At 50.7% G+C, this 18,453-nt stretch overlaps 1 pseudogene across 1 annotated transcript; it reads left to right on the forward strand.

Annotated features, from left to right (window-relative positions):
- Window positions 1-2,975: 2,975 nt before the first annotated feature.
- Window positions 2,976-14,390, forward strand: LOC146343120 (T-complex protein 1 subunit theta pseudogene; annotated as a pseudogene). Its single transcript, XR_014784154.1, has 2 exons — window positions 2,976-3,112; window positions 12,666-14,390. The product of XR_014784154.1 is annotated as a T-complex protein 1 subunit theta pseudogene (transcript).
- Window positions 14,391-18,453: the final 4,063 nt, after the last annotated feature.

Below are 18,453 nucleotides of genomic sequence, written 5' to 3' on the forward strand. Positions count from 1 at the left end.
AGATACGCAGCTAGTGCTGGAAGTTGTACACAATTACATTCCCCCCCGCCAGAAATAAAAAGACTAGAAATACTTGGGGGTCCAAACACAGGGAGACCTCCTGAAGCACCGCTTCTATTTCTGCAAGATGAGAGCTGGAAATAAGAAAACAGATTTTTTTCCAGGCTGCCCTTGGTCACCCAGATCAGTTTGTACAAGATGCAATTTTTTATTATTATTATTATTAAAGACCCAAATGCTTGGATCAGAATTATGTTAATTATGGAAAAATTATATACATTTGCTCCATTTGCATTATGCCGATCAAAGACAATCACCCTGATCCAGATAAGGAGATCTGCCCATGGAAGAAGGGTTCCATTGCTGGATCAGGAAGTGGAGATATAAATTGCCTGCCTACCTGAAAGCAGATGTCATCCATCCACAATGCATTACTCCAAACAGTGTGTACCCCCAACCACATTCTAATGCAGCCAGTCACATATAAATATCATTTTTATACTAGAGCTGGATGATGGCACTGGAGTCTTACAAAACCTGGAATTTTTGGAAATGTTTGCAAATGGTGGCAGGGAATGCCATAAGGTGGGGGGAGGCTAGACATACAGGTGTGTGTGTGTGGGGGGCTTTCTTCAGGATTGGCAAAAGATAACCTTGACCAGTGGGTAGAGTTCCTCCTGCACCCATTGGCAGAAAAGAGGGAAGTCATGAGGAAGGCAGAAACAGGGGGCTTGGTGGGAAATGTACACTTCGAGTTCCCGAAATTCTTCAGTAACTACCCAACCTGCTTGCTACCCTTTTCTGAGAAGGCCTATGTGTATTCTGTACTTTCGGGATCACACCACAAGAATGAAAAGTTTGAACATGGATACAAAATTCAACATTCTGAGGTGTTCAGCTGCTTTCTTTTTTTTAAAGCACTTTTTAGCCTTTGTGCCTACACAGATAGGCTTGAAGGTGGGAGAAATCTCTCAAGCTACTTTGGGGCAGAGCAGAATTTGCTGTGGTTGGGTGGGGGGGAGCTCAAACACCCCACATGGCTCTTTTCCATGGCTAGTAAAAGTATTCAAAATAATAAGCCAATATAGGCAACTTGACCTGCTTTACATCAGGAATGCAATTTCATGGTGCAGAATCTGGATGCCTCCGATGAGCATAGAGTACACACAGCCCTGCCTATGAATGGAGCCTACTTAGTGACTAAAAGAGCTCGTTCCAGCAGCCAAAGCCTTGTCAGAAGTGTCAGATACTCCTGAGGTGAAGGATCAAAGGGGCACTCAGCCTACTCAGTCGCAGCGGAATATCTGGGATCAGTAAACCTGACTAAAATGCTTTTGTGAAAATACCAGCAGGCTCGTCTGGGATGAGCGGCGGCAGGGGAATTTCGCTCTTCTGCACAGCCACGCCAGCTCCACGGCCAGCGCTCCGCCGCCCTTTCTTGTCACCAGGTGTACCGCGCCGTCGGCCACTCATCTTTCACCACAGGATTCTGCAAAAAGCCATGGGTGTCATGAGCAAACACAAGGCACACAGCCAGAAAGGACAGGCCAAGTTATAGTGCACAGGAACAAGAGACATTGCACTGTGCCCTACACCCTTAGCATCCTCCCTGCTCTTTTTTGTGCCCCCTTATAGCTGCCCCCTGCTCTCAGTGGTGGTTTCTCATTCCCCCTAACATTGTTAGAACAGCCCCAGTGTGGCGTAGGGGTCAGGATGTAAGATTAAGACGACCTGGATCCAAATCCCTACTCACTCATGAAGCTAACAGGATGACCGTGGGTCACTCACACTCTTTCTCAGCCTAATTCAGTTCAGAATGAGGAGGGCAGAAACATGCACATCTCTCCAAGCTCCTGGGCAGAACAGAAGGGTACATGAAGTGTAATAACAAGTAATGTGCCCCTCCATCTCCCTGCCACGCAAGTCAACCTCTTCCCTCGCACAGAGGACAGGAAGGCCTGGCATGTCCAAGGGTCACGAAGAGTCGGACACGACTTAACGACTGAACAACAACAACCTTTATTCCTCTAAACTGTGGTCCCGACCTTCCCATATAATCCCTTCTTCACCATGGATCCCCTTTCTGCCATCTTCCCAACCCAACTGGCCTCAAGCCAGCCTACAGCCACCCACTCCGTCCTGCTTTCACCTTCCATGTTTCAATCCATACATCCCCTTCGCATAGGAAACCTTCCCGACGGCACACTCAGCACAGCCCCCATAATCCTCTTCCTTACACCACCCACTGACCCCTGTGGCCTCATGGTACATCACCTTCTTTGCCCACACAGCCATGCGAGTGTGACCCGCATCTGTTCCCTGTTCTTCCATCCTCCCCCTAAGAATAATTCCATCTATTATTATCAATTATTTTAATCTCACCTTTTCCCAAGGAGCTCAGGACAGCATGTCCCGTTTTATCCTGACAACAACCCTGTAAAGTAGGTTATGCTGAGAAATGCTACCTGGCAGAAAGTCCCCCAGGGAGCTTCATGGCTGAGCAGAGATCTGAACTTGAGTGTCCCCAGTCCAGCACGCTACGCGGGCTCCCAATTGTCCCTTTCCAGCCGCCATCCTCCATTCCCCACTACCCCTCTACCAACTACCCCACCTCTCCCCTAGCCACACTTCCTCGCCCCCGCCGCCACACTGCTTCCCACTCATCCCCCCCGCCGCCGCACACACCTTTTCCCAGCTGCCAATTTCACACCTGTCCCCCCTACAACTCCAAACAATCTGGGTCCCTTCCAGAACTCCGCCCACCCATCAACGTTTCCACGGGCAACGGATCAACGGGAAAGCGGAGGGGAGGAGCGCGAGCTCCACCGGACCACCAATGGGGTCGCGAGGACTCAGGCGAGGGAGGAGCTCGTAACCAGAGCCCGCTCCGCGACCGTTGCTGGGAGGAAGGCGGAGCGCTCGCCACGCAGTAGCTTATGGGGGCGGGGCTGCTACTGGGTGGGGCTATCGGCTCATGCGTGACAGGAGGAGGGGGGCTGAGGGCGTGAAAGAAGGGGGAAGGCGAGTTCCCGCCTCGAGACTGACAGTTGGGAGCGAGGAGGGAGGAGCTCCGCCGCGGGAATGGGAGTTCGCGAGCGGCGGTTGGTGGAAGGTATGGGGCGGGACGGTGAAAGCACGAGACGCTGTCAATCACCCATGGCCTCGAGGCGGCGCGAGGGGAAAGAAGCTTGAGCGTTGAGGCGGGAGTCAGCCTGTCAGTCACGATCAGAGTACCATCTAATTGGATAACTTCGAGTCCGGAGTGAGGGAGATAGGTCAGGCCCTTTTAAGCAACAGTGTTCAGGAGTGAGGGACGCGACGCTTTTCCCTGACACGTTCGGACGTGAACCCTTTTAGAATATCCCTGAGGGAACTAACTCTACCCCAAGTAGTTCCCAAGCGAGCCAAAGGCAAGTAACAATAGAAAGAAAGAATGTGGGAGCGGCCGCCCTGACTTAGCATCACTCCCGGCATGCATTGCATCAGATCCTCCACCTCATGTGGCATAGAGTTGCCTCGCCAGGGTGTATCTCAGTCTTCCCCAACCTGGTGCCCCCCAAATGTGTAGGACTACAACTCCCAGAATCCCCCAGCCAGGAGATTCTGGGAGTTGTGGGACCAACACAACTGGAGGACACCAGGTTGGAGAAGGCTGGTGCATCTGCTTGATTTCTAGAGCCAGCCAGGCAATACCAGAGCCAGGAGGGGGCAATAGGTGTAGTAGCCCCGTGCCTCACACATAGAGGGGCCAGGTCAGCATGGGCAAACTGCATTCCAACTGAGGAAAAAATATACCCACACGGGCTGCACTTGGACTGACATAGGACTGGGCAACTTGTGGCCGTCCAGATCTTTTGGCCTGCAACTCCCATCATCCCTCACCATTGGCTATGCTGGCTAGAGCTGCTGGGCGTTGTAGGCCGAAATACCTGGAGGGTTACAAATTGTCCACAGCTGAGATAAGGGGTAATGGGAGGTGACCCACGCTGAGCCAGTTAACCACTAAGCAAAGGTACAGGTAAAATAGGATATATTTCATGACCCCGTATTTTACATTTGATACCATTCATACAGCAAAGGAAAGAATAACAAATCACAATGTTGCAGGATCACAACACAAGAACAAAAGAGTCCTAAACTTTCAAAAGATGAGACTCTTCTGAGGACCAGATGTCCACTGACAAGTCCCAGAACTCTTTCTGATAACAGGAAGAGGCAAGACAGATCACTTTGGGGTGATTTGGTACTTATTTCAGTTTAGATCTTATCCTTGCAGGAATCATTGTTTTGGAAGGTTGTTTGTTTTGCTTTTGCTGTACTTGTAGTGATCCTACAGTCTTGCCATTTTTTATCCTGATATTTCATATGTAGTATTAATGGTACCAAATAGTAACATCTCTAACTACATAATATATAAAGGTAAAGGTGTCCCCAACCAGTCATGTCCGACTCTAGGGTGCGGTGCTCATCCCCGTTTCTAAGCCGAAGGGCCAGCGCTGTCCAAAGTCCGAAGGGCCAGCGCTATCCGTGGTCATGTGGCCGGCATGACTGAACACCGAGGTGCTCGGAACGCTGTTACCTTTCCCGCCGAGGCGGTACCTATTTATCTACTTGCAATGTCTTGCTTTCGAACTGCTAGGTTGGCAGGAGCTGGGACTGAAGACGGGAGCTCACTCCGTCACGCGGCACTCGGGTCTCGAACTGCTCACCTGCGGACCTTCCAGTCTGCAGTTCAGCGTCTTAACCAGTAAGCCGCCGTGATCCACATAATATATACTGTTCCACTTTACATATAAGGTATTGGATTTTTTCTTTGCTGTGGCCAACCACCTTGGCTTAGTGGTGTTTGAAACACAAAACTAACACGCACAACTGGTGGACCAGCTTCGAGGCCTGTTGTCTGTCGTGTGTGCCAGACTCTTGTCTGGCATCAACATCATCACAACTGCAACTATTAGTATTATTGGCCAATATTCCACTTAAAAGTAGTCAAAGCAGCACACAAAATAAACGCAAATTGCAATCATTAAAATGTAAAAGTCTGCAATGCATTAAAATGTAAAGTCAATTAAATACCGCATAAAACAGCCTTAAGATCACAGCATAACTGAAAACAGCAATAATTCCAAGCTACAGAATCTCTCAGCTGTTTACATCAAAATTAAGAAATGGTCATCCAGTACTGAAGGTTTGTTTTTTGCCTATTGATGAAAGCTGGGAAGGGTGGCCCTGTGGATCTCCCTTGGAATTGAGCTGCATAATTTGCGGGCCATATCTGAGAAGACCTTATGACCTGATTTGCAAGTAATAATAGGTTTGTTGAATTGTGGGTTGTCATTACGTGCAAACCCAGAACTATGGGTTCTTAACCATGAACAACCCATGAAGAAAACCCATGGTTTGTTGTTGAGTTGTCAACTGTGGGTTCTTTTAGACCATGGGTTGTTAAGTGCAAACCCAGAATCTTGTTTTGCCAAGCTACAGAGGCAGCAGGCAAGAGCAGTAAGAAAAAACAGCCAGCCTATTTACATGCCAGTACCATAGTGCCACAAAGGCAGTTGGGATACAGGGAGGGAGCGAGTGAAGGAGGAGGGAAAGAAACAACCTAGAGACTAAGAAAACAAACTATGTTTTATTCAATCATCTGCCTGGGTAGGGCAACAAACCATGGTTTAAATAAACTATGTGTTAGCGCTCCATGTGAACCAGGCCTTTTACTAAGATCTTGTGTCTGTGACTGCTTTTTCTCTGCTACCCTGTGCTATTATTGGAAGCAAGGCTGGTGCTATGCAAAGTGATTTCGCACAGCCTGGTCATTGATGGAAGACAATCAACACTAATGGGCAATTAGGCTGAGCTTTGTCTAACGCCACCTAGGAATGTACCTTGAGTCATGGCAGCTGCAGGGTGAAGCTATTTTTGTCTGTGGGTGCCTGCCTGAGAGGAAGAGGGAAGAGCTGGAGAGCAGCAGTTTGGGGATCTGGACTATGGGAGATTTTTAAAAATTGGTTGATAACCCTTACAGGGATTGGACTGACATTGCTTTGAAGCTGGAATTGCCTGTGTGTTTGCTTCTGTAGCCCCCCCCCCCCATATTGTTCTACTTATACATGTATAAATACATTCATTTATTTCAAGGACACTTCTGTCCTTTCTCCCACAAAGGAAACTGATCCTGTGATCAATATCTTAAACTTCTCACTGGTTGGGAAAGAAGGGAACAGTGAAACCAGTGCTGGCTCCAGGTTTTTGAGGGTGGTTGGGCCCCCTCCCTCAGTGAGTCTACTTTCTCACCACCATTGTCATGAGTTCCTCCTCCTCTTCCTCCTCACTCTCATCATTGCTACCACTTGCTGCTTGACAGGCAGGGAGCCAGACAGCAAATCGGCAGTGGCATTTACTGCTCCCCTGCTCACCACCATCATTGTCTGAGCAAGAGGCAGGCGAACAAACAGATTGCAATGGTGAAGAGGAGAAACAAGTTCAAGGGGTTCTTGCCAGCAGACCCCAATGTGGATCCTCGGCGGGGGCCGGACCATGTCTACCCTTGACACCAGCCCTGAGGGAAACATGTACTGATTCCAAGAGTACCATAATCTGTCAAATGTCCTAGCCTTCAAAACAGGCTAGTCCTCTCTGCCTAGTTCCATATTATGGCTGGTAATCTGTAAAAAAAGAAAAGAAAAGCTCCATATCCCATCCCCTGAGCTAACATGTGCTTTCCCCCTCCCCTTCTTTTAATTGCCACTTCTCCTCATTGAGGAGACGGCATTTCCCTTCCCTTCCATGGTACCATTTGTCGCCAGCTCACGTCTATCAAAGCCGCCCCACTGCCTGAGCAGCTCGTGGTGGCAACCAGAAGATAGGGACTTAATAACAGAGGTTGCTGGGAACCCGCTGATAATCCAGGACCACTGACGGCTCCTGGGCCGATAAGACTGTGCAAAACAGCCAGCTAATCTACCTTCCTGGCAGCGGGCTGAGGATGCTATGCTACCTGGAAGCCACGGGTGTTGCTAGTAATGAGATTCCAAATGGATTCTTCTCCCAGACAGAGGGGGGAGAGAGAAGGGAGGCGAGGGGGTCTCACACATGCTGGCAAAGCCAGGTCCCTTCACCTTGAAGTGTCTGCATGCAGCCAGCTTTCCCAAGGCCTCAAGGCAGCTACAACATCCGCCTTTCTCTCCCAGCCTTGCAGTGCCACCAACCCACACAGTTGCTTCACTCTCAAGCAAGAGATTGCCTTAAAAATCACAAGATCAAAAGTTTGTCTCAAGCCTGTGGTTTTGGTCAGGACTGGGGGGGAAAAGTTCTCTGTGGTACAACTGGCAACTTTTCCTTCATTTTTTTCCATGTTGACTGGGGAACTCTGGGAGTTTTTTCTGTCTAAACATGCATAGGACTGCAGCCTTAGTCTCCTGGCCAGCAGCTGACAACTCTACCTGGTGTCCAGGTCAGCTGTTTTCATGCTACCTGACTGGAGGAGGTTCTTTTGTCCCTGGCTGCAGCAGCATTGCACCAAGGGTTGCCATACCTACCACTGGGGAGGGAAAGATACCTTTTGGAATCACTCACACGTTCCTTTTTCTCTCCCTTCAACATCTGGGGAGCTCTGAAGCAAGACACACTCTAAATAATCCTACTGTGAATTCTGCAAGATTCTCCTTTCTAAAAGGTGGAGAAAAGCGTAATCTTTTAGCATCATATCTCCTGAGCCTAGCACTGGAAGACAATGCCCCCTCAATGGGCCAAACAAGACATTTCAGCAGTCCAGCCAGTTTCTCAAGGGACAGCTTTTGTGCTACCAACAGGACAATGTTGTTTTTACCCCGGATCCCTTGGAAACAGCAGTGCGCTCCCCCACTTGCCTCAGTTTACACACACAAACACACACACGCACACCAAGCCTTTTGTTATCAATCAGGGCCCAAATACTTCTGGCAGACACATTATCATGTGAAAGAGAGAGCAACAGGAGGGCCAGAGAGAGATTAGAAATGCATCAGGACAACATCTGGAATGAAAGTGAAGGCATAAAAGAGCAGCCAAAGGTTATATGGGCCTGTTCTTCGAAGAGAGAGGGCTGGGGGTCAGGAGGTCAGCTTTGTCAGGGGTGCTGGAAGCCCCCTCAATAGCATAGGCAGGGGAGGGGTGAAATGGGATTCCTACCAAGGTTGAAACTAAGGAAGTGCTTCCATATGGAGCAGTCTGGTAAAACCGTAGCTCTGGAGACGCAGCACAAACTGAGACCCAGAACCACTCTCTCAGTGACTGTGTTCAACACTGGAATATGCGACATAAATAGACCAGAGTGATTGCCTTATCAATTTCATCCCCCAACAACAAACCATGGGTTCAAACTCAGGACTGTTTAACCCTCAATACCCCTGAGTGCCGGGTTTGGATGTCACAACTAACATCTCAGGGTTGTTGAGCAAAGCGGAAGTTGCGAGTTCATGGGAGGCAGTGCTCATGCACAGCCCCGGCAACCCATGGTTTAAACAACCTGTGGATTGTCATGACATGCAAACTGGGCCACTGACTGAGCCTGCACCAACACAAGTGCATCCAAACCTTTTGAAATGGGCCCTCCCTTCATTCATTCATTCATTCATTCATTCATTACCTTTCTATACTGCCCAATAGCCGAAGGTCTCTTCTTCACCACCCACCATATATTCATGAGTGTCACTGGATACAACTATGCTCAGTTTTCTTCCACAGACTGGTGCTACATTCCTTTCATGTGAATAAAAGTCAACTCTCCCTTCCCATGGAGGGAAAAACGAGTCTGGGTGTATGTGTGAGCAGAAATCTTTCTAATAGCCAATGCAGTTCAGACGCATTGTTGCGACAACCCTGTACCCTAAATAGCCCAGCTGCTGTTGAGAAATCCACATGACCTGGATAAATTAAGGGATATTTTACCAAAGTCATTAAAGTCTTCACACAAGGGGCATCATTAACCAAATTACCCAGTGATGACTTTCTAAGTATCCCATTACAAGGGGAAAAAAACACCCTTTTCTTCCAGAGTGGTGCCTTGCAACAAACCCCAAGGCCTGTTTTGCCCACCTATCTGAACACCTCCTTCAGGGAACACCGGGAGGCACAGAACAGACTGTACCACCTGATTGGTTGCCCTTGGAGGAGAGAACGCTGGGCCCTGATGGTGTCTTTGTTAAAATATGTTCTATTGCAAAGTGACAGCTTGAGAAATAATGATTAGAAGGAAGCCAGAACAGGGCACACAGACTATGCTAACCCCAAGGCAGAATCATGGAATCATAGAATAGTAGGGTTGGAAAGGGCCTATGAGACCATCGAGTCCAACCCCCTGCTCAGTGCAGGAATCTAAGTGAGAGCATCCCTGACAGGTGGCTGTCCAGCCTCGTCTTCAATGCCTCCACTGTGGGAGAGCCCACTGCCTCCCTAGGTAATGGGTTCCATTGTCATTTTGCTCTAACAGGAGACTTCCTGATGTTCAGCTGGAATCTGGCTTCCTGTAACTTGAGCCCATTATTCCGTGTCCTGCACTCTGGGATGATCCAGAAGAGATCCTGGCCTTCTTCTCTGTGACAGCCTTTCAAGTACTTGAAGAGCACTATCCTATCTCCCCTCAGTCTTCTCTTCTCAAGGCTAAAAATGCCTTGTAGGCTTTTGTTTCCAGTCCCCTGATCATCTTTGTTGCCCTCCTCTGAACCCTCTCCAGCTTGACTGCATCCTTCTTAAAGTGTGATGCCCAGAACTGGACACAGTACTCCAGATAAGGCCTAACCCCTGCTGAGTAATGTTAAATGTCATTCTGTTGTTTTCTGCCCAGCACTCCAGCCTATCAAGATCACTTTGAATTCTGTTTCTGTCTTGCAGGGTGTCAACTATCCCGCCCAATTTTCTGTCATCTGCAAATTTGATAACCATTCCCTGCACCTTCTCATCCAAGTCATTAATAAAAATGTTGAACAGCTCTGGGCCCAGGACTGAGCCCTGTGGTACCCCACTCGTTACCTCTCCCTAGTTTGAGACGATCCCATTGAGAAGCACTCTTTGAGTCCGATTCTGGAGCCAACTCTGGAGCCACCTGATAGTTGCTTAATCTAATCCACTTATTAAGGGGACCTCAGGATTATTTGCCTTAATTAATTTTAATTAATTTAATGTGTCCCTGTGGTTGAATCCTGCAGTAACCTCTTAAGTCACTAGGTGTCAGTTTCCCTAAATATGCATCGCTTTCAGTTGATGCAGTCTGAAGCTAGGGGTTATATGGCTGCCCCTTCCTCCCTATTATGGGGCAGCCCGCGCCCTCAGGGGAATGGTGTTAACAGATCCCTCCCTCAGGGAGCTATACAGGTACACCATATCCCTAGGGGCGCCAGTGGACATGGCTTTACTCACGCAGGGTGAGCACAGTGTGTCCAACTTTGACAGCTGTGCATGTTTACTTGAAGTCTTTGCTCTATTGAACTAAGGGCTATTCCAAACTGTGCAAAGTCAGCTCCGCTTGCTGGTCTATAATAAAATGATAAAACCATAAAGGCAGCAAACCCTCTTTCCTCTTCTAACCCTGACCTAACCAGTCAACTAATTTCTTAAAGCCACTTCCCGCCACCCCACTCCTCCTGCAGCCAGTGGCGGGAGATATCAGACAATCCAACAGGCAAATTCTCCCCGTGCCAGCCCTGTTGGATTGAATGGAAGCTATAGAACAGCCCCTTCAATTCAATAGGTTTTGTACAGGGAGATCAACCTGGTGAACTGCTTCCTGTGTTAAGGAGTGGAAGATTCTTCAGTGAGGACCTCAAACATCTGGGGGACAGACATGCAATTCTGTGATTAAATGAGAGTTTGTATCTAGTTAGCCTAGCTTTCCCTAGCCTAGTACCCTCCAGATGGTTTGGACTACAACTCCCATAATCTCACAGCATAGCTTGCTGGGGGATTATGGGAGTTGTAGTCCAACCCAACCCATCTGGAGAGCACCAGGTTGGGAGAGGCTGACCTAGCCTCCTGTTAACTCCAGCAGCAAAGAACTTCACTTTTGCAGGTGCAGATGTACAAGAGTGAACAGGGGTAGTTTACGCCTGTGTTTGCAGCGTGCACAGTGCAGAAGTGAAGAACTTCTCCACTTGATCTCCACAGCCAATGGCCTCCACCGGAAGGTCTCTCTCTCCTCCCTGCCCACAGGAATGTCCCACTGTGACATCACCCTCTCGACTTCTCGCCCAGAGCAGCCGTTTACCGGTTGCTTTTGCTGTGCCAGTCCTGGCATCTCACAGTTTTCTTGGCACCTTGGGCAGTCTCTTCTCCCCTTGCTCCAGTAGGTTTCCTCTGGACTCAGGAGGGTGAGGCCAAAGACAGGGCTGCCAAGTTAGAGGATGTGATTTCCAAGCAATCTTCAGCCCCAGAACCTTAAAGAAAGGATTGTGGTACTAAGGCCTGGCCCCGTTTACGTGTTACAGGGTTAGGGGCTAAGAAACAGGTTATGGGGCTAAGCCGGAGGCTCCAAGGAAGCTTTGGTTCATCTGGCCATATTCTCAGGAAGCAAAGCCCCACTGACCTGAGGGCAGATTGTTGTTCATTTTTCAGGGCTGGTCCTACCTTGAGGCAGAGTTAAGTGGCTGCCTCAGGTAGCAGGTGTTACGGGGCAAGGAATGCTTGCAAGGTGTCGGAAGACAGAGTTGTGTGGGGGAGATTGGTGTGAGATTCAGGACAGATCAAAGGAAGGGCTTCTTCACACAGCGCAGGGTCAACTGTGAAATTCGCTACCACAAGACGTAGTGATGGCCACCAACTGAGAGGGATTTAAAAGGGGGTTGGACAAATTCCTGGAGGAGAAGGCTATCAATGGCTACTAGTCCTGATGGCTCTATGCTACCTCCAGTACCAGAGGCAGTGAGCCTATGTGCACCAGTTGCTGGGGAACATGGGTGGGAGGGTGCTGTCGCTCTCCTGTTCTGCTTGTGGGTTCCTGGTTGACAGCTGGTTGGCCATTGTGTGAACAGGATGCTGGACTAGATGGACCCTGGGTCTGATCCAGCTTTAGGGCTCTTGTGTTCTTATGTCCTGTGCCCTCTAAGCAAGACTGCTGCACTCAGTGCATTGGAGGACACTGTCCCATTGCTAGTGCTGAAGCAAGATGTCACTGCCAGGCCAGGCTAGAGCTTCTGAATATGGAAGGGGGGGCATCTTGTCCTCCTCAGGCAGCATCCAGATGATGCTTTCCTAGCATCGTCACCTTGCCTCAATCACATAACTTTTCATGGGGATAGGGGTGGTCCAGGCATTATAATTTTCTACTTGTACCCCTCCTGTGTTTTCCCACCACCTTTTCTATTACCACAGGAAAAAAGGAAAACAAGGTGCAATGGCTGCACAATGCCTTCTGAATGGTAGCGCTAGGAGGCCTCCATCTGGAAGCACCTGAAATGCCTTGGGCCAGCTCAGGAATTTATATGGCACCTTCCATGTGCAAAAACAAGAGAACAAATCCCTGCTCCAGGGGACTTGCAATCTAGAAAACAACACAAGAGAACAGAGGGAGGGGAGAGAAATGGAGGCAGGAGCAAATGGGGTGGGGTTGCTATTATGCCACCTATGCTGATGGGGCCTTCCTGTGGTCAGGGGGGCCTTCCGAACCCTGACGGCCCTGCCTCTGTTCCCCACAGGCGATGGCTGCCCACGTGCCCATGGCCCCGGGCCTCCCTCAGATGCTCAGAGCAGGCATGAAGTACTTCAGCGGCCTCCAGGAGACGCTCTTCAGCAACCTCACGGCCTGCAAGGCTCTGGTGCGCTCTCTGCGCTCCTGTTACGGTCCTCTGGGCTGCAACAAGCTGGTGGTCAACCACCTCGGCAAGAGCTTCCACACCTCCCACGCTGCCACCATCTTGCGCGAGCTGGAGCTGGAGCACCCTGTGGCGTGCCTGCTGCGCACGGCCGCCAACACGCAAGAGGAAGAGGCCGGCGATGGCACAACTTTCGTCATCCTCCTGGCCGGGGCGCTGCTGGAGAACGCCGAGAAGCTCCTGCGGTCAGGGCTCCCGGTGGCCCACATCCGCTCCGGCTATGAGATGGCTTGCAAGGAGGCTTTGCGCTTGCTACCCGGCCTCGCCTGCCACGTCCTGAAAAACCCACGTGACGTGGACGAGGTCCTGTGGGTCCTGCAGACCGTGGTGGGCAGCAAGGTCTTCGGCCACCAGAAGTTCTTGTCCAAACTGGTGGCCAAGGCCTGTGTCTTGGTGCTGCCCCCCAATCACACAAGCTTCAACCCAGAACTCATCTGTCTACGCAAAATCCCAGGGGGCGGCGTCACCGACTCTTGCGTCCTGGAAGGAATGGTGGTGTGCACCGAGGCTGAAGGGGCCATCAGGCGGGTGGAGAGGGGCCGTATTGCAGCCTACTGTTGCCCCTTTGGCCCATCTGGATTGGAAACCAAGAACACCATCATGTTCCAAAGTGCCTCAGAGCTGAGGGGCTTTGGCAAAAGCAACGAGCAGTTGGTGGAGCAGCAAGTCCTGGCCATTGCCAAGGCTGGGGTCAATGTGGTGGTGGTTGGCGGAAAGGTGGATGACTTGGCGCTCTTCTATGCCAACAGGTACAGGATGATGGTGGTTCGGCTGACCTCCCGCTGGGAGCTGCAACGCCTGTGCAAAGCCGTGGGGGCCACTGTGCTGCTCAATGTGGCTGTGCCATCGGCTGAAGAGACTGGGCACTGCCGTCGCGTTTACATGAGCGAGATTGGCAGCACCAGTGTGGTGATTTTCAGTCAAGATGGCACCACTTGCCCCGTGGCCACCGTAGTGCTGAGAGGGGCCACCACAGAGATGCTGGACTGCCTGGAAGAAGCCATCCGTGACGGGGTCAACGTCTACAAGATTTTGGGCAAGGATGCCAAGCTCTTGCCTGGGGCAGGTGCCACCGAGATGGCGCTGTCGGTGAGGCTCAGCACGCTGGGGATGTACTATCCTGGATCAGAGCAGTATGGCATCCTGGAGTACTCACAGGCCTTGAAAACCCTCCCAGCCACCTTGGCTGAGAATGCGGGGCTCCCAGTCAACGAGGTGATGGCGAAGATAGAGCTGCAGCACCAGCTGGGCACGCAGAACACCGGCATAAAGTTTGCCACGGAAGAGGCCGGCACCATCGATGCTGCCAAGGAAGGCCTGCTGGATCCATTCCTGGTGAAGCACCAGGGCATTGTCCTGGCCACCCAGATGGCCATTACGCTACTGGGAGTTAGCGAGGTCATGGTCGCCAAGAAGAGTGGAGGACCCAGACTCCAAGAGCAAAATCCCAACTGGGACCAAGAGCCAGATGCACTAGATTGAGGGGAGATCTCCTCTGCTTCCTAAAGGTGGCCAAGATCATCCTATCAATAAAGTACAATTACAGCTAAGAGGGCCTCTGTCATCCCTGATTTGTGCTAAAATGGCCACCATCTTGGGTAAGTGGCTGATAGCACTACTCTTCTTTTGCCAGGAGTGCATGTGTGTTAAATGAACAAACAAACAAACAAACAAACAAACAGGGAACCAGAATTCTGCTCCAAGGAGAGGGGAGAGAAACCATTTTTGCAACTCGTATATATTATGTAAATTAACTAGGTTTCCATGTTTTTATGGCAGTGGGCCAAGATGTATGTGGTACACTGAAGCCCAGTTTTGTGATCACATGATACCCTGACTGCTGCATACCAGAATGGGATGGAGAGAGAGGGGAAGGAAGGAGGGATGGGTCATAGTGATGGGTAGAGAGTAAGTTATTCAATATTTATGTATTTATTGTGTTTGCATGCCTCATCCTCCCTCCAAGGAGCTCAGGAGGGCTTCTGTGGGAGTTATCCCATTTTATTCTCACAACAGTCCTGTGAGGTAGGGTTCCTTGAGAGAAAATGATGGTGAGAGGGGGCTGCAAGGCGGTCTGGGCATTTCCCCCGCCAAATCCATTCACTAGACTCCACCAACATTGCACTCCAGAGTTTCCCGCCCACAAGTCCCCCACCCACCGCCGCAAATTCCAGCAGGCTCCTTCCCTCTGGCTTCTCCCGGAAATGCAGAAATGCACAACTGTTATGCTGGAGCCAACCAGAAATGTTCCTCCCCTTGCACGCCTCTTTCAAGAGGCACGCCATCCCCACTTTTTCCTAGCTTTTCCAAACTTTTCTCACTGAAGGTGGTGTGGGGGTTGATGCATAACGGGACGGGAGGGCAAGGAAGACGGTTGCCTGTGGCTTCCGTCTCTCACTGCCTGCGCAGGCCAGCCATTAGAGGGACTCTCTGGCAAAGGCTGCACCTGCAGCCTTTTGGTGCTGCCGTCCAAGCGCCGCAATTAACAAGCGTGCTTCCCCCATCCCGGCATAATTAACTAAATGGCCCACAAATAAGGCCCATCTCTCGGTAATCAATTATATTAACCTGTGTCAGTGTTCAGGCGCGGACTCGCATTGGGAGGAGAAGCTTGCGAGACAGACAGATGTGGCGAATTCCTCCATTCCGGTGCCTGCATGAAATCTGGACAAAGGACTGCTGTAAGTGGCTGATGTTGGGCGACCGGCACAGCTGGAGACAGAAAGAGAGAAGCCACAGAGCGCAATCTGGTGGGGCATTCTCCTGCACAAGCCCCATTCAATGGGGCTTGCGCAGGAGAACTCCTGGCTGGATTGCATCCTGTATTAACGAGCAAGAGGTCCAGCATTTCTTCCACAGACACCCAGCCTTGGAGCACCCAGTCCCACCAGTGCAATGGAGTTCCAGTTCTCAGTCATGCTTCTGACCAAACCTAGCACGGTTGCCAGCCAAGGAGTTTGCAGGACCCCGGGGAGAGGCGGGGAGAACCCCCCCACACACAGCTGCTCTGTCTCCACAGCACACGGCGCCTGCATTAGGGCGCCTTCTCAGGCAGGGCTCTCAGTGACACACACTTTGGAGTGGGGGCCCAGCTGTTTGCAGCCTCCGCTTCCAGAATCAAACGAGCGGCTGGGGACGGCTCTCAGAGCGCCATTCCAAGAAGCGTAGGAACTCCAGCCAAGCAACGCAGCGGTGAGCCGGGAGGGGGGAGGGGAGCTTTGCCGGGTTCCACGTTGTCTACACAATTTTATTTATTCCAACAAGTACTCAGCCCTAATGCAAGGAGCCCTTGGTTAGCATTTTTTGTTTGTTTTATCTGGGACTGGAGGGCTTCCAGGGCACAAGGGGTATTGCTCTTTTTTTAAGGCAAGGGGACTAGTAGCACTCTTGTTATTTTAACTAGTCCACAGTTCTCCCCCTTTTGCTATTCCTGGGCAGACTACAAGTAGCTAAGGAACTGCTGAGACTGTCTCAACAACCCGTGGAGGGACACATACATCTCCCTCCCAAACACACACAGGGCCGGCGTCAAGGGTAGGCATGGGCGGGCATGTAGCTCCTCCCCCGGAGCTCCTCCTCCTCTTCCCCACTGCAGCCTGCCTGCCGACCTGCCTCTCGCTCTGGCCCCGGCCACAGAGGTGGTGGGGAGGAGGAGCAGGCGCAGGAGAGGCCCCGTCCCGCCTGCTCCCTGGCTCCCTGCCTGTGAAGCAAACAAGTGGGAGCAGTGATGAGAAAGGGGGGGAGAGCAAGAGCAGCTGGTGACCATGGGAGAAGCCGCTGAGAGGGCAAATGCAGTGCGGGAGGGGGCCCATCGAGGGTGTCCTGCCCAAGGACCCTCAAAAACCGGGAGCCGCCACTGGCCCAAGCAGGGGGAACTGGTGTGGCAGGCTGCACATACACAGGCACGCTTCACATTTCCCTCTGCACCCTGCCCCACATATTCTCTCCAGACATTCCCATTTCTTGCTCTATGCACCCCTCCTCCAACACTTCTGTCTATCCCTGCTCCTCTGTTTTTGGTGTTTTTTCAGACAGCAGCGTCCTCTCCATCACCTTTAACACTGCACTGGCTCATTTCTGTAACTCCTTGCCCTGCTCCATTACCTGCACCGCCATCCCTGTCCGAACTTTGACAGAATTGATCAAATGGTACTTACTGGGAGCCATGGGAAGAAGGGCGCCCCTTACTGCCTGCAGGCGGAAGCATTTGAGGGACACCTTGAGCTGGTCATTAAGTTTGGGCTCTTTTTCCTATTTGCAGGACCATACAGGGAATCTTCTAATTTATATTGTGGTGTCGCAGTTAACGCATAAATAAAGAAGCGTCCCAAGGCCCCGCTGGGCTGACAGTAAGACCTCCCCACCTCAGCTCTGTTTGGGCATCAGGCACAGCCATGAAAGGTTGGAACAGAGTTGTCTCCAGGAAAACGTCCAGTGGGGTCAGACCTAGAATCATAGAATCACAGAACCATAGGGTTGGAAGGGGCCTACAAGACCCTGAGTCCATTGAGTCCAACCCCCTGCTCAGTGCAGGAAGCCTGATTCCCAGGCAGTCTCCCATCCAAGTACTAACCAGGGCTGATGCTGCTTAGCTTCTGAGATCAAACGAGATCAGGCATATCCAGCCCTTTGCAGCTTGGTTTATTTATTTCCTTCATTACTTTTTCTAAACTGCCAAAGTTATCTGGGCGGTGTACAAATTAAAAACATAAAATACAAAGTAAGGATAGAACAGTGCCTATAAAACAAGCCAAATAAAAGCAAGATAAAACTAGCAGCAGCGCATAGTAACGCCAAAAGTAAAAGCAGCAGCAGTGCAAAGGTCTAAAAGCCATTCCTAAAATTCCCCAGAGAATAAAAAGGTCTTCACCTGGTGCCAAAAGTCCACAACATAGGCGTCAGGTAAGCTGCTCTGTGGAGGGCATTCTATAATTGGGGGCCACCACTGAAAAGGTCCGCACTTGCCTCGCCTCATTTCGTGGAGACACCTGGAGAAGGCCTTCAAGATGATGACTTTGGGGTTCAGGCAGGTAAAGATGGGAGAAGATGTCCTGAAGCCAGTGTAATTCCACCTGGATCCATCTATTGCACCAATTTACATGAAAACCAGGAATGTGCCTTTTGCATTGTGGGGAAAAATTGCAGAAGAGCTTGAGCCCCTCATCAAGCAAAGTGTGCTCGAACCAGTTACACAGACCTACTGGGCTATGCCCGTTGTGCCATTATTAAAGCCTAATGGGAAGGGGAGACTGTGTGGGGATTACAAGTGCACTGTGAATAAGGCACTTATTCCCACTGCCTGGGCAATCAATCAACTCCACGCTGTTCTTGCGGGAGGGAAGGTCTTTGCAAAACTTGATCTGGCCCAAGCATATCAATGGTTGGTCATCGATGGTGCTGCAGTGGATGTCCAAACAATAACTAACTCACAGTAACCCCTCCCCCCTGAATACATAACAGTCAAGGAACCTGTTCCCAAGCTGTTGAGGGCTTTAAACAGGGGTGTTGAACCTTTTTCAGCCTGCGGGATGAATTCCATTTTGGAGAAGCTCTCTGGAGCTGCATCCCAATGGTGGGTGGGGCCAAAGGCAAAGGGGCGGGGCCAATAATG

Source organism: Heloderma suspectum, chromosome 6 (assembly GCF_057233095.1).
Source record: "Heloderma suspectum isolate Gila_16-S chromosome 6, 16-S_ref, whole genome shotgun sequence".
NCBI lineage: Eukaryota > Metazoa > Chordata > Lepidosauria > Squamata > Helodermatidae > Heloderma > Heloderma suspectum.